Source organism: Mesocricetus auratus, unplaced genomic scaffold (assembly GCF_017639785.1).
Source record: "Mesocricetus auratus isolate SY011 unplaced genomic scaffold, BCM_Maur_2.0 Super-Scaffold_15014, whole genome shotgun sequence".
Lineage (NCBI taxonomy): Eukaryota > Metazoa > Chordata > Mammalia > Rodentia > Cricetidae > Mesocricetus > Mesocricetus auratus.
This window is the reverse complement of record NW_024429186.1, coordinates 84,039,689-84,054,621: the sequence shown is the minus strand read 5'-3', so window position 1 is coordinate 84,054,621 and position 14,933 is coordinate 84,039,689.

The following is a 14,933-nucleotide window of genomic DNA, read 5'->3' as shown; positions in this document are numbered from 1 at the left end:
CCGGTCGACTCTTAAGCTGATCAGACGGTGGACAACAGGAGAGAGTAGTGTTGAAGAAGCAAAAGAAAATGGTGCTGCTGCGTCAGCCATCATAGCACTGCTCACCTGTGTCAGCCATCATCACCTGTGTCAGCCATCATAGCACTGCTCACCTGAGTCAGCCATCATCACCTGTGTCAGCCATCATCACCTGTGTCAGCCATCATAGCACTGCTCACCTGAGTCAGCCATCATAGCACTGCTCACCTGAGTCAGCCATCATCACCTGTGTCAGCCATCATCACCTGTGTCAGCCATCATCACCTGTGTCAGCCATCATAGCACTGCTCACCTGTGTCAGCCATCATCACCTGTGTCAGCCATCATCACCTGTGTCAGCCATCATAGCACTGCTCACCTGAGTCAGCCATCATCACCTGTGTCAGCCATCATCACCTGAGTCAGCCATCATAGCACTGCTCACCTGTGTCAGCCATCATCACCTGTGTCAGCCATCATAGCACTGCTCACCTGTGTCAGCCATCATAGCACTGCTGAGCAGCTGGAGGGTGTGGTGCCGGGCAGGTACCCGGGCAGGGCTGAGATGAGCACAGAGTCAGCAGAAACTGGTTCTTAGAACAAGGGAGATCCGGCGCATGAGAGCCTTAGAGAAGTCTGAGGAAACTGAACAGAAAATGAAATAGTAGAAGAATAGAGCACCTTTGCCATCTGCAAAACATCCTAACTCCGAGAAGATAGCCTTGTATATGGGTTTGAGTAACCAGGAGCAGAAAAAGGCCACTTAAAGTCCAAGCTCTCTCTGTCAACCCCAGGCAAGTCTCTCGTCATTTCACCACAGGCCTAAGCAGACATTGTCACCGGTTGTGGAGGAGAGACCACGAGAAGTAAATTTGAAGCTTAGCACACAGTAGGACAACAATTAATATAGACTGGTAGTTTCTTTGTCAACTTTACATAAGTTAGAGTCATCTGAGTGGGGAGCCTTAGTTGAGAAATTCCCTCATCAGATTGGCCTGAAGGCATTGGTCTGGGAGGCCTCTTCCGGTTGATGGTGGATGAAGTAGGAACTAGCCCACTGTAAGTGGTGCCGTCCCTGGGCGGATGGCCCTGTGATGTGAATGAGAGCCAACTGAGCAAGCCAGGGGAGCGAGCCAGTAAGCAGCACTCCTCCGTGGACTTCCTGCCCCCAGAGTCCTGTTTCCGTTCCTGCCTGATCTCCCTGAGCTCAGCCTTTTCTCCCCAAGTTGCTTCAGAGCATGGTGTGTGTGTCACTGCCATAGATAGCACCCCAAGACCACTGGGCTCACTGACCCCCCAAAATATACGCCTGTTAGTTCTCCACTGCACTGGCAGGGTGACTTCTAACCCTTCAACAGGCCCATCCACCTTGGCCTTCCCATGTGAAACCCCATTAATCGGTTGGTTCTTTTTCTTAAATTTTATCTGTGTGATGGGCTCCCATGTGACCCACACTGGTCTGGGAGTCTCTGTGTAGCTGCGGCCCAGTGCTGAATTAATGGCGTGCACAACCAGTAACCAGGTTTACCCAATCCAGGTGAGGCAAGAACTCTACAAGCACAGCTCAAATGACTTATTGTTTCTACATTTCTCCTACTTACTACATTCATTTATTCACTGACTGATTGGTAGGTCAAAGGCTAACTGGTGGAAATTAGTTTTCTCCCACCATCAGGCCACCAGGCTTGATGGTGAGTGCCCTTACCCTATTCCACAAGCCCACATAAAGGCTGATTCAGAATGGTCCCACTGAATAGAGGAGGGGGTTCCCCACATATTTTCCCTGAGTTTGGTGTTCTTGACACAGCACTTCCTGGAGAAATAATCTCTCCCTACATGGTCCTCTCCAAGCCACTCTGTTCCTACAGGTATTTTAAAGTTCAGTGAATCATTGGGTCCCGAGTTCTGCCAGGGGCTCATCCCGCTTTATGCCTGCTCTTACACTCGCCGGGGAGGGGGGCACCGTGGTCTCTGAGAAATGAACTCCAGTGTGAAGCAGAAATGGGAAAGAGCTGGCGAGAATGTGAAGAACAGTCCTGTCCCAAGGGGACGCTGCAGATGATTCCGCCTTCTGCGAATGGGTCTCTTGCTGGCAGAGAAATTGAGTCCCCAAAAGGCTTGCCCAGAAGGAAGTGTTGGAATGACCAGTCAGTTAGCATCTAAGATTTCAAGCTCTGGTCCAGAAGCCAATGAAAACAAAGATGTTGGAGATACCATTCAGGAAGCATCTGGTCTTATGATTAAAGGAAACCCATCTCCTCAGTATTGGAAAGAGGTGGCAGAAAAATGGAGGACAGCTCTCTGTGAAGCACTTAAGGAAACCAAGGAACTTCATAAGGAAATTGAGCTAAAGGATGGTGAAATTGCCCACCTGAAAAAGGAGATGAAGTAGCAGAACAGTAAAGCACCCGAGGGAGGTATCTGGGGGCTGAGTTATGAACCTCTGGGCAGCTGTGAATCACCGCACAGTCAGGAATCTGATCCCAAATTGAAACCTGTTGAGGATTCTGAAGCGGAAGACGGAGAATGGGCACATGCGTTGAAGAGACTGTCTTCCTCCATGGGTCACAAACCATGCACAGGAAGTGTGAGGTACACTGGTACACCGCCAGCTTTGCCCTGTGCTGTAGCTCCTGGTAAAGTAACTACACGACACAAGTGCTGGGATCCAGGTTTGGATTCTAGGGCCTTAATACAGATAGTACATATTTTTAATGTGTTTAATGTAAACAGCATTTTCATTTTCTCAGTGTCAGATGTGACTTGTGTATATTAAATAAACTTCAGTTTCCTACTAAAAAAAAGCTCAGTGCGTCACATGGTTGCTTCCCTCAGGTTTCTGTGATTCGTTTTGCTAAAACATTTTTTTCTTTTCTGGCATTCCACATTAGGCAATAGCTGCTTGCTTAATGGATTACTTCTTGCATTCTGCTCTGGTTGGGGTTGGTCTAGACCAGCAGCAGGCTTGCTGGGATCTCTATTTCTGAGCTAAGAACACAGGGAAGGACTTTGCTGTCTGCTTCTATTTGCTGAATTGCTATAACCCTTCATCTAGAAAACTCAATGAGAAGCTGTAAAGGAGATGAAGTCCAGAAGGAAATTAGTCCCACCCTAGTGTGGATCTTTGCAAAGTCACCATGCGACATTTGCCGGCAGCTGGAGGTGTCCAGATTACCAGGACAATTCAAAAGGCAAATCTGAGCAGAGGTCATTAACGTTGGGAAGGCACTCACAATTTAAAACAACCATGGAACTCTCTGAGCTTCCCTTTCTCCCTTAAATATTTTAGTGCATTTTAAGTTAAACACTGCCATCACAAAAGCGCTTACTTCCTCTGGAACTGGAGGAAGAACTGTGATGGTTGTTACAAGAGATCAAACAGTTGGAGTCAGATTTCCATTTTCTCTCAACCCACTTCCCTGGCTGATTTCCCATCAATCTTATCATTAAATCCTACCCACCCCCATATCATCTAGGTTCCTGAATAATCCAGATGGGGAGAGAGGGTAGCAATTCTGGTGCATGTTTCAACTAGGACAAAGCAGAGCCGCATGGGGGAAGAAAGCAATGGGGCCTTGGGTATCTCGATTTATTTGTGGAGCTAGGAACCAAACCTAGGGACTTGTGCACGCTGGGCAAGTATTCTGCCTCTGACCTCCATCTGCAGTCCCAAGTAAGACTTTTCTACTGAAAGAATGAGATGTGTGTTTCTTCCAATTTTACAAGGCTTTGTGTTTTGCAGAGCTTGACACTCTGAGAACACTTTGCATAGCCCAGGAATATGGCCTTGAGCAGTGGACTCACAGGTGCCTCCAGCCCCGGCTCGCCTTCAAGGGTGCTTCTGCCAGGCCCACACTGAGCCCGGCATTGCTTAACATCTTAATTAATGAATTGACATTCAAAGCAACCTTGGTGAATTAAGGCCATGAATATAAGCACACTGACTCATATAATGGCTGCAACCTTGGAGACACACAGGGAAGATGTCTGGAGAGCTGGAAGATGCTCTGTAGCTTGACCTGAATGCTTGTTAAAGGGATCTATTCATTTGTGAAATATTTACCAGGTTACAGACTTAATATATCGTCGTTTTCCTGGGCACTCTTAAATTTAAAATTTTACAAACAGCAGCAGCAGCAGCAGCTTTGGAGTAATAATTGTTCTAACAGAAAGAAGAAAGTTGTCGTGTGGTTAGAGGAGAATACCAGCCACATGCCCACATTCTCCTGTAGTCTCCCTGAGCTGGGAGGAGCCACAGACGAGGGAGTGCAGGAGGGCTGAAGGTTGCCTGTGAGATGGTTAGACCTGTCCCCCCTTCTTTCCCCATACACTGCTGAGTGGTCACCTGCTCTCCCTGCCCAGGACCCTCAGCACACCAGAGGGTTTGACTTTGAAAAAAGTGAAGTGGCACCCTGGGAGTTTTAATACCAGGCCCAGCAGAGAGAGTTACCTTGGGTTGGAGGTAAAATGTGTGGCAACACAGGATTGTCTCTTTTCACCAGAAATTTATCTGCAGAATTGTGCTGATGCAGATCTGGAGCCCCAATACTTAGGGAGCCCGAGCAGGCAGAGATCAGCGTATGGCTGCAGAGTAAGTTTTATGCAAGCCTGAGCTACTTGATAGCCTGTCTTCAAATTCCAAAATAAATAAACATCAGTTTGTTACAATTAACATGTATTGTTTGGATTTATTCTGATTTGTGTAAATGTAGCATCCTTACACCTCATCATAATGACATGTCTAGGCCTTGGAATTGTCCACGTGGCTCAGCAACAGAACATCTGTGTGGTATCCAAGGCCATGGATGAGTAGAGTAGATGGAACAGGAAACCATGCTTCCCACGGGTAGAAGAAAACACGAACCTATGTGGAGTTTATTGAAGAAGAAAAGGGGAAAGGGGAGAGAGAAAGAAGCGGAGAAGGGGGAGAGAAGGGAAGAAGGGGTGAAGGGAGAGAGAGAGAAGAGGGGCCGAAGGGAAAGAGAGCGAACTTGTGGAGGTGCTCACTTGAAAGGGAAGCTTGCACATGCACACTGAGTCCTTATGGAGCCCCGTAATGCATTACACACCCATGAGATGGCCACCAAACACAGGAACCTTTGAGCTGCCTAAGTGTCTGCCCAAGTGCGTGTCCCACCCATTGTCGGGGGAGGGGGGTCAGCACAGTGCCGAGGTTCCAACACAGGGTTCCAATGCAGAGAGGCGCAACGCCTGAAGCTTTGAAGCACTGAATAGGGGCTCAGTGAAAGAATGTCTGCCTACTATGTACAAGGTCCTTGGTTTAATTACCAGCATTTCAAAAGAAAATATTCTAAAAGGGACCTGATTAGATGACACATGAATTAAAGGTATTTGCTACCAAACCCCAAAACCTAGTTCAGTACCTGGGACCGACCAGTGGGAGCTGTCGTCTGACCTCCACTAGTGCGCTAAGGCTTGCACGCGCATACATGCATGCAAGTAAATGTGATAATTTATATCCACGTGTGTATTCATCAGTAATTGCAATCACATGAAAACATACACACAGAGAGAGAGAGACAAAGACAGAGACAGAGACAGAGACAGAGAGAGACAGAGAGAGAAAGAGAGAGAATGTGTCAGATTGCTTTAAACATGATCTTTCTTGGGAAGTTTTCCAGTGGCATTGTGAAATTGATCATGTGTTCCTTGACATTCTGAGGCTTTTTCCAAAAATCATGTATATTCCAATGTAATGTAACTCCTAATTTGCCTTTAGGAATCACTTTACAATTTTAAATTGGGTGTAGTTGCTGTTTCCTTGGGGCCACCACCAGCTCCCAAATAAAGACAGGAAACTTGATACTAAATGCTTTCTCTGCTTTAGGCTGCTTCCAGTAGCTCTTGCAACCTCATTTAACCTGCTTCTACTCATCCACATTTCTCTTGAGACTTTTTACCTTTCTTTCATTCTGTATGCCCTGCCTTTCTGCTTCGTCCTTGTCTGTCTGGCCCTCCTGGTGTCTCCCTGGTGTCTCTTTTCTTTCTTCCCCCAAGCCTAAACTCCTCCTCCTACTTATCCTCCCTGCCCATCTATACCTTTTCCCTTGCTATTGGCCATTCAGCTTTTTATTAGACCAGTTAGGTGCCCTAGGCAGGCAGGGTAAAACAACAACAAATCTTTGCATAGTTAAACAAATATTGGGCAACACCTGGGCCATCCTGTTCAATGCTGCTTAGTTACTAAATAGTGTTAGTTGTACAGCTGGTATCTACCAAGCATTGGAATAATAGTCAGTGGTGCATAAATAAATGTGGAATCATAGGCACAGGAACAAGGAGGAAAGCATTTGCTCTTTTCATGCACGCACAGGGCCAGCATCCAGGGCACAGTTGCAACCTCGCCTAAAAGAGTGGACTCATCTAGGGCTGTCAGTCAACTGCATCACACGCTTACTCTGGTCAACGCAACACACATGCTCCCAGGGCAGAAAAGACAGACACAGTTAAGGGGGACACTAGAAGAGAAAGGAGCCTAAAGACAGACACAGTTAAGGACACTGGAAGAGAAAGGAGCCTAAAGACAGACACAGTTAAGGGGGACACTGGAAGAGAAAGGAGCCTAAAGACAGACACAGTTAAGGGGGACACTGGAAGAGAAAGGAGCCTAAAGACAGACACAGTTAAGGGGGACACTGGAAGAGAAAGGAGCCTAAAGACAGACACAGTTAAGGGGGACACTGGAAGAGAAAGGAGCCTTCATCGTGGAGTCAGGTTGTTGTCTCTAACCCATAGGCAAATGTTCAAGAAGATAAGTCAGGGACACCATGAGTTTAAGGCCGTCTAGGCTGTACCTGGGGTTATTACAATGAGGCCTTGGCTTCAGTCCTCAGCACAGAGTAAACTGAGCATGACAGATCAGGCCTGTAATCCTAGGAGTGGGGAGTGGAGACAGGAAGCTCAGAAGTTGCAGGTCAGTATCAGCTACTTAATGAATTACAGAGAGTCTGGCCATCCATCCATGTATGTATGTATGTATGTATGTATGTATGTATGTATGTATGTATGCATGCATGCATGCATGCATGTATGTATTATCTATCTATCTACCTATGTATCATCTATCATCTATCTAATTCTTTTCAAGTACAAATCATTCTCTGCCTTTCTTGCATAGGCAATTTCAATTTGGGCTCAGCTCCCAATGTTTCACTGGAGCCTAACCTAGTCTCTCACTGAAGGATAACATCTGTCCTGTGTTACAGGACAGTCTTCAAAAGCTCATAGCCCATTGATAAAGCAGAAGTCTAACATCAATGCCTTAGCAATACTTGGGCAATGCGTTCTCAGTCAGTCTTAGCAAGGGAAACAAGATTGAATGTCCCCCTGTGCACTGTCCCGGCAAGCGAAAGCACCCCCTTACAATGTGTCATCTGCCATCTGCCAGGAGACACCTGCCAGCTGTCCCAAGAGCAGGTACCATACCACACCACACCTTTACTTCTCTGACTTCAAGAAATGGGTAAAAAGACAGGATTCCCCTGGGATGGCATTAATTGGTACTTATTGATAATGTGCCAGGTTTGGTATCACATACTCATAACCCTGGAACCTAGAAGGCAGAGAGAGGATAGGAGGGCAGCTGAGAACATTTCCTTTTTTCTTATCTTTTCTTTTCTTTTCCTTTCTTCTCTGGTGGGATCTATCCCAGGTGTCTAGGCAAGTGCTCTACCACTGAGACATATCCCCAACACCCTTTTCTATTTGTAAAAAGGTTTATTTCTGTTCAACGTGTTTGAGTGATTCGCCTAAATGCGAGTGCACTTCGTGTACCACTTAATGGCAGATTCCAGAAGACGGCCCTGGATCTGCTGGAACTGGAGTCAACAAGGTTGAACCACCATGGTTGTGAGAAACAAACCAAATCATTTGCAAGAGTAACAAGTACTCAATCGCTGAGTCATCTCGCCAGCCCACGTCTTTCCAAACTGTGGCGTCTCTGATCTGAAACAAAACCAGAAGACATGCGTGGCCCACAGTCCACTCCAATGTACCCGTGTCCCACTCTGCTTTTCATACAGCCCCTCCCTCCACACACAGGAGACTGACGGTCAGCCTCAGCCACAGCCCAGGCTGTCCTGGGAGCAGAGGGAAGGGTGGTCCAGATTGCCTGACCTTCACTGCAGCTCAGCCTGTGAGGTTCTTGAAAGCATCAGAATGATTGGTCACTTGGCTCTAGAATCATCTGGAGAATGGTTAATAAACTGGGCTCCCTACACAGTTCTGTGTTCATGAACCAGGCAATTCCATCATACTTCTGGAGGGAAAGGTGCAGGGACGTTTACAGGAGTCTGCCCAGTAACTCAGCCTGTGTGATGTGTGGAGACTCACAGCATCGCCACACCCAGCAGGAGCAGCAGACGCCTGAGCTCTTGTGGATTCCTGACCTTTCACCTCGCCCACACACATCTCATCACAAACGGAGGTCCACCCCGGCTGTCCACTTGAATAACTGTGAAAGCATTTAATGCTTTCAGATTAAGAATGCAAATATCCTTTTTTGTTTTGTATTCTATCCTTTTTTTTTTGAGACAGAGTCTCTTGTAGCCAGGGTTGGACTCAAATTCACTGAGTAGCTCAGAATAGCTGTATACTCTGATATTTCTCCAGTCCTCTCTCTCTCTCTCTCTCTCTCTCTCTCTCTCTCTCTCTCTCTCTCTCTCTCTCTCTCTCTCTCTCTCCGTCCCTCCCTCCCCACTGTCCTTTCCCTCCCTCCCTCCCTCTCTTTCTTCCTCTTTTTCTTTATTGTTATTTTTTATTTTCAAGTGTGTGTGCAGGGACCTGGGGAGCCCAGCTGTGTGAGGTCCCCTGGAACTGGAGTTAACGGGCCATTGTAAGGCCCTGCTGTGAGTTTGGGACTCCAACTTGGATCCTCAACAAGGCCAGTGCGCACTGTGCATATTATTAACTAGTAAGCCTAACAGGCTGCCTCTTGTTCCATTTCTAAGTGTTTACTGCTCCAAAACTAGGTGATACATCCACACAAAGAGCAGTGAATGAACATTCCTGGCAGCTTTATTTGTGACATCCAAAAGCGAGACAACCCAAATGCCCATCCACAGATGAATGATGGAGTCCTACTCAGCAATAAAGAGAACGGGATATGTAATGAGTCTTAAACACACCTGTACATGTTGAGTGGAAAAAGCCACCCACCCACATACTATGTGGTCCCATTTGTATAGTTTACCCGATGAAAGCAAGTCTTCAGGCACAAGTAGTCAATAGTTGCTGTGGGATATCAGGGACAGTGATTGGTATGTCCACTGCTGTGCCGTGGTGATTTTGCTGTCTATTCACACACATCTAAGCCTATCAGAAGTTACACTTTTAAAGTGTATGGAGCATTAAATGTTAGTGAGTCCTCAGTAACGTTGTTAAAATGGCAGCAACAATGAAGGCCCCAGTGTTCAGGCCTTATCCGCAGGGTCTTAGTCTCACAGGCTCTTTAAAGTGTCCACCCATCACTACTTTGTTTAGTTTCTTGAGTCACAGTCACTGGTCCAGGATGGCCTCTACTTCATGCTGCTCCTCTTTCTTTCTCCCAAGTGCTAGAATTACAGTCCTATGTCACCACTCTGGACTTCGTTCAGGACCCCGAGTGGCATCCCGGCATGCCTTCTGCCCAGACCCACTCTCCAAGCAGAACGCAATCCAGGAAGTGCTCTGAGGATTCTGCAGAAGACAGGAAGCCCGGTCCCAGCCAGGAGATGGCAGTTACAGCTCACTCCACTAGGTGGCGTCTGGATACTTCCCTGAACATGGTTTCCACGCCAGATTAAGGAGTAAGGCACAGATGCTGAGAGTCGTGGAGACTTGTTGGAACAGAAAATAACAACCAGGGAAGGTGTCAGCAGGCCCATCTAGGTTGCAGAGGACAAAAAATGGCTATTTACTTGAAGGCCACCTACTCCAAAAAAGTAAATTAATGAATTTCACAACAAGAAGGGAAGCTGTGACGGTGAGCACAAACCACTACATCCTGGGACCACACGGTTATTCCTTCCTTCATTAAGGACTGACCCTTGCCTTTTTGAATATTTTTAAAGACTTATTTTAATATTTTATTTATGTATATGTGGGTGTCCTTGAGTTCACCTGCGTTACAACATAGAACGGACTGTGGAGGCCAGAAGAGAGGGTCAGGTCCCCTGGAACCCAGCCCCTCTGCAAGAGCACCAAGGGCTCTTTAATTACGAAGCCATCTCTCCAGCCCTTGTTATTTTAATTTTGAGATCAGGACTTGCTGTGTAGCCTGGATGGCTTGGATGTGATATGTAAAGCAGGTAGCTTCAAATTTGAGGCAATCCTCCTGTCTCTGCAGAATTCCTCACTCCTTTCATAGCAATTTCTCCTGAAAAACCCTAAGTAAGACTTCTCTGGTGAAGGGCCCAGACCCTCACCCAGGCCCCACTTTGGCAGCCACGACAGGCTGCAGAAAAGACCCAGCAGGATGTAGGCCTCTGACTCAGCAGGATGTGCTGACTCCCTCTTATGCCTTGCCAGACCTTGCCCTATTACTGGGAGGGAGACTGTCAGATATCCTCCATGTGGTGAGGAACCAATCAGAAGTTAGCTGGCGGGCTTTGGGTGTGTCTTACTGATAACAGTGGGATTCGGTAAATGGCAATGGCTCTTGGATGGCCTTTCTGCAGCTGCAGCTGACCAATCTACTCAGGACAGGCTCCCCCATCCCAGAGTTGTGCCAATCCTGAGACTGTTACTATGCAACCAGCAGACTCCTAGATGCCCCTTTTGCTATTTGGGGTCCCTCCTATTCCACCCATTGTGTCAGACAAATGGAGATCCAAGTTAATTAGTAATTAAAATGACTCTTTGCTTTTGCATCGGATCTGGTCTCTTGGTGGTTTTGGGGTCCATACTTTGGGCATAACATTGGAAACGACATTCTTACTGCCCAGAAGCTCTGTGTTCGGGATTTGGCGCATTGCTTCCTTCATGGTACCTTCAGCTGGACTTTGGATTTCTATTTTGCCTGAAAACTGGCATTGGCTTGGTTTTTGATTCCTTTTGGGCAAGGACACTCCATCGGTGCAGCCTCCACCTCACACCCATCACACCAGGAGCTGTGAGACATCTCTGGGTGTCTCAGACTCAGCGATACTGGGGATGGTCAGCTAGACCAGGTTTTGTATGTGTATCTCTGTGTCTGTGTGTGTGTCTGAGTATGTGTGTGCATTGGAAGGCCAGAGGACAACTTTAGGTGTCATTCTTCAGACACTATTCATTTTGGGTTTTAATTTTGTATTAGATCTTTATTTATGTTGCACATGGATGGTGTATATACCATAGGACTCAATGGAAGTCCTAAGATAGTCCCCAAAGTTGATTCTGCCCTGTGGCATGCAGGTCCCAGAGATTAAACACAGAGCAGAGAACACATTTTACCCTCTGAGTCACTTATCATCCCTCATCACTTGTTTTTTTAATGTTTTTGTATGTGTGGGTGTATCTGCATTTTCTTGTTCTTGTGTGTGTATATATGCAGGTTACTACAGAGACAGAAGAGGCCATCAGATTCCCTGGAGCTGGAGTTACAGGCTGTTGACATAGGTACTGGAACCAAATTTAGCTCCTCTGGAAGAGTATCAAGCTCTCTTAACTGCTGAGCTGTCTTTCCAGGCCTTTTCATCTTGTTTTTAAAGACAAGATTGTTCAGTGTCACGGAATTCACCTAGGCTGGCTGGCTAACGAGCTTCAGGGATCTGCTTGTTTTCTTCAGCCCTGGGATTACAAACCAGCAACACCATGCAGGCAGGGATTAAAACAAAAACCCCACAAAAAAACATGGATTCTGGGGACGGAACTTGCAGAGTAAGCAGTGTATCAGATGACCCATTGTAAATACTCTTGCACTTGTCTCTGGGAGCACATTCACAGGAGCTGGTATATACAGCTCTGAGTGGAGTTTTTTGGATTACTAAAATAATTCTAAACTATTTCCAACGTGGACATTTCGTTCTACATTTCCGTGACCACTGATGGTCTTTGTGCAACACTTCTGATGGAATTTGGTGCTACCTAACTCCTAGTTTTGATTGTGCTGTCGTTCCTGAAAAGGCTGAGAATATCTCTTACATTCATTGGCCAGCTGTCTGCTTCGTTGCTGCTCTGGATACTGAAGCCAGTTCCTCTCACATCCCGCAGTCCGCTGCTGAGCTCTATGCATAACTTGGACTTTCTTTTAATTTAATTTTTAAAAGATGTATTTTATATCCCCCCACGTGCGTGTAGGTACCTGAAGAGGTCAGAAGATGGCATCAAAGGGCATCAGATACCCTGAGCTGAAGTTCCAGGCAGTTGTGAGTCATTTAGGTGGGTGCTGAGGACCAACCTTGGGTCCTTTCCAAGATTTGCTTTAATTGCTGAGAGATGCTCTCCAGCCCCTTCCTTTTCTTGAAGTTCTTGTTCTGGACCATGTTTCTGGGGAAGGATAAGGGCACAGGTTTCGGATGTTACCCAAGAACAGAGTCCCAGGCTAGAGTTCAGTCCCTTCAGTGATCCTGTGGCTACACAGTGGCTCTCTTAGCCATCGGTATTTCACCATACGCAGTAACCTATCAGAGTGACTGTCAGAGGGAGCTGGCTCAGCATGTAAGAGCACCAGCTGCTCCTCAAGAAGACCTGCGTTTGAGCACCAAATGGCACCTCACAACTGTTTGTGACTCTGGTTCCAGGATCCAGTGCCCTCTGCTGGTCTCAATGAGCACTGCATGCACATGGTGCATAGACAAATATGCAGGCAAAACACCTACACACTAAATAAATAATATTTTATTGACTGTTAGGTGGTCTCCTGATAGCAGTCTTCAGGCAGTCCAGGTCACAGCTACTCCACTAGGGAGACTGAGTCCCAGTTACATAATAGAATGTGGAGCTCTCAATACATTAGGCAGCATTAGTTTCTCAGCATACAACAGACAAAAACTTAAAAATAAAACACACAATGAGTCTAAGGTGTCTTTGGCAGTGTTGAGTCACCCATTTTCAGTGAAGTCTTGGTTCTGAACTCACAAGGCACACTTGGAACTGCCTACGTGTCACATCTTTTCTTTTTCCTTGTTTAAATGAATTTATTTTTTACATTCCAATGCCAGTTCCGCCTCCCTCCTCTCCTCCCACTCCCTCCACTCTTCCCCTCCTCCCATCTCCTCCATGGAGAGGGTAAGGCCTCCCCTAGGAAGTCTACTAAGTCTGTCCCATCATCTCATTGAGGCAGGACCAAGGCACCTCTCCACCCCTACACCCCTGTGTCTCAGCTGGGCAAGGCATCTCTCCATATAGAATGGTCTGCCTTTGTATGTTACTTGGCCTTTTTCCTTTGCTGCTCTTAATATTCTTTCTTTATTCTATATGTTTGGTGTTTTGATTATTATGTGATAAGGAAACTTTTTTTGTGATCCACTCTATTTGGTGTTCTGTAAGCTTCTTGTACTTTCATTGGCATGTCTTTCTTTAGGTTGAGAAAAATTTCTTCTATGATTTTGTTGAATGTTTTCTGCACCTTTGAGTTGGGTTTCTTCAACTTCTTCCATACCTATTATTCTTAGGTGTGGCCTTTACACGGTGTCCCATATTTCCTAAATATTTTGTGTTACGGATTTATTGGACTTAAGGTTTTCTTTGGTCAATGAATCTATTTCTCCTATTGTGTCTTCAACACCTGAAATTCTCTCTTCCATCTCTTGCATTATGTTCTTGCATCTGTAGTTCCTGATTGTTTACCCATCTTTTATCATTCCAGCATTCCCTCAGGCTTCGTTTTTTAAAATTGTCTCTGTTTCAGTTTTTAAACCTTGCACTGTTTGAATTGTTTCTTGCAATTTTTGGTTTGTCTTTTCCTCCATTCCTTTAAAAGATTTTCTCATTTCCTCTTCTAGGGTCTCTATCATCTTCCTGAAGTTGTTTTTAAGGTCATTTTCTTTTGCTTCATCTGTGTTGGGATGGTCAGGTCTTGCTGGTGTGGAATTCCTAGACTCTGGTGGTGTCATATTGGTCTTTCTGTTGTTGGATGTGTTCTTATACTGTCATTGTCCCATCCCTTCTTCCAGAGGGTGCAGGTGGGATCTCTTCCTCTCTTGGTGGGTACAGGCCCAAGGTTCTCTTCTGGTGCATGCAAGAGGGACCCATATTCTGATGGTTCTCACGGTGGGTTTCAGGTGGGTCTGAGGCACTCCCTCCCCTGGTGGGTGGGAGCTGGACTAGCCCAGTGATCTCAGCAGACTTGAAGTTGCTTGGTCCACTGGGGGTGAGTCAACCTGTCTGCAGTCCCCAGGCCAGGAGATCCCAGAGTCCATGTGTCACATCTTAAAGTGCCAGCAAACACTGCTGCATGAATTTCAGTGTTTTACTGCATATGCAAATTTCCTTCTAGTTTAGAAATTTAAAGACTTAATTACATAAAACAAAGACTTAATTTTATTAATTTTCCTACTGTCATTCCTCGCGCATGTCAGATTTATGTATTAGACTGTATTCTAAGGATTAATTAATTAATTAATTAATTAATTTACTGGTCTGCCTTCACCCTCACAATGCTGGAATTACGGGTGTAAACCTTTATACATCCTGCTGTAAGTTATCAATTTATGTTTTATTTGTTGGTGCTAATATTAAATCTAGAGTTGTCCTCATACTAGACTAGCGCTCTTCCCTCTTAAATGGGGTCTTTTGAATTTGTTTTTTTGTGGAGTTTTTGGATACTGCTGTTGGTAGCGCTGGGATCCAACCTTGTATTTTCACATGCTAGACAAATGCTATGCCATTGAGCTATAGACTAGTCCCAAACATTTGACCTGTTGCCTTGAATTTCATAGAATAAAATAAAATCATTATGTGAATTTTTGAATTGAGGAAAAAGAATTGCCAACAAT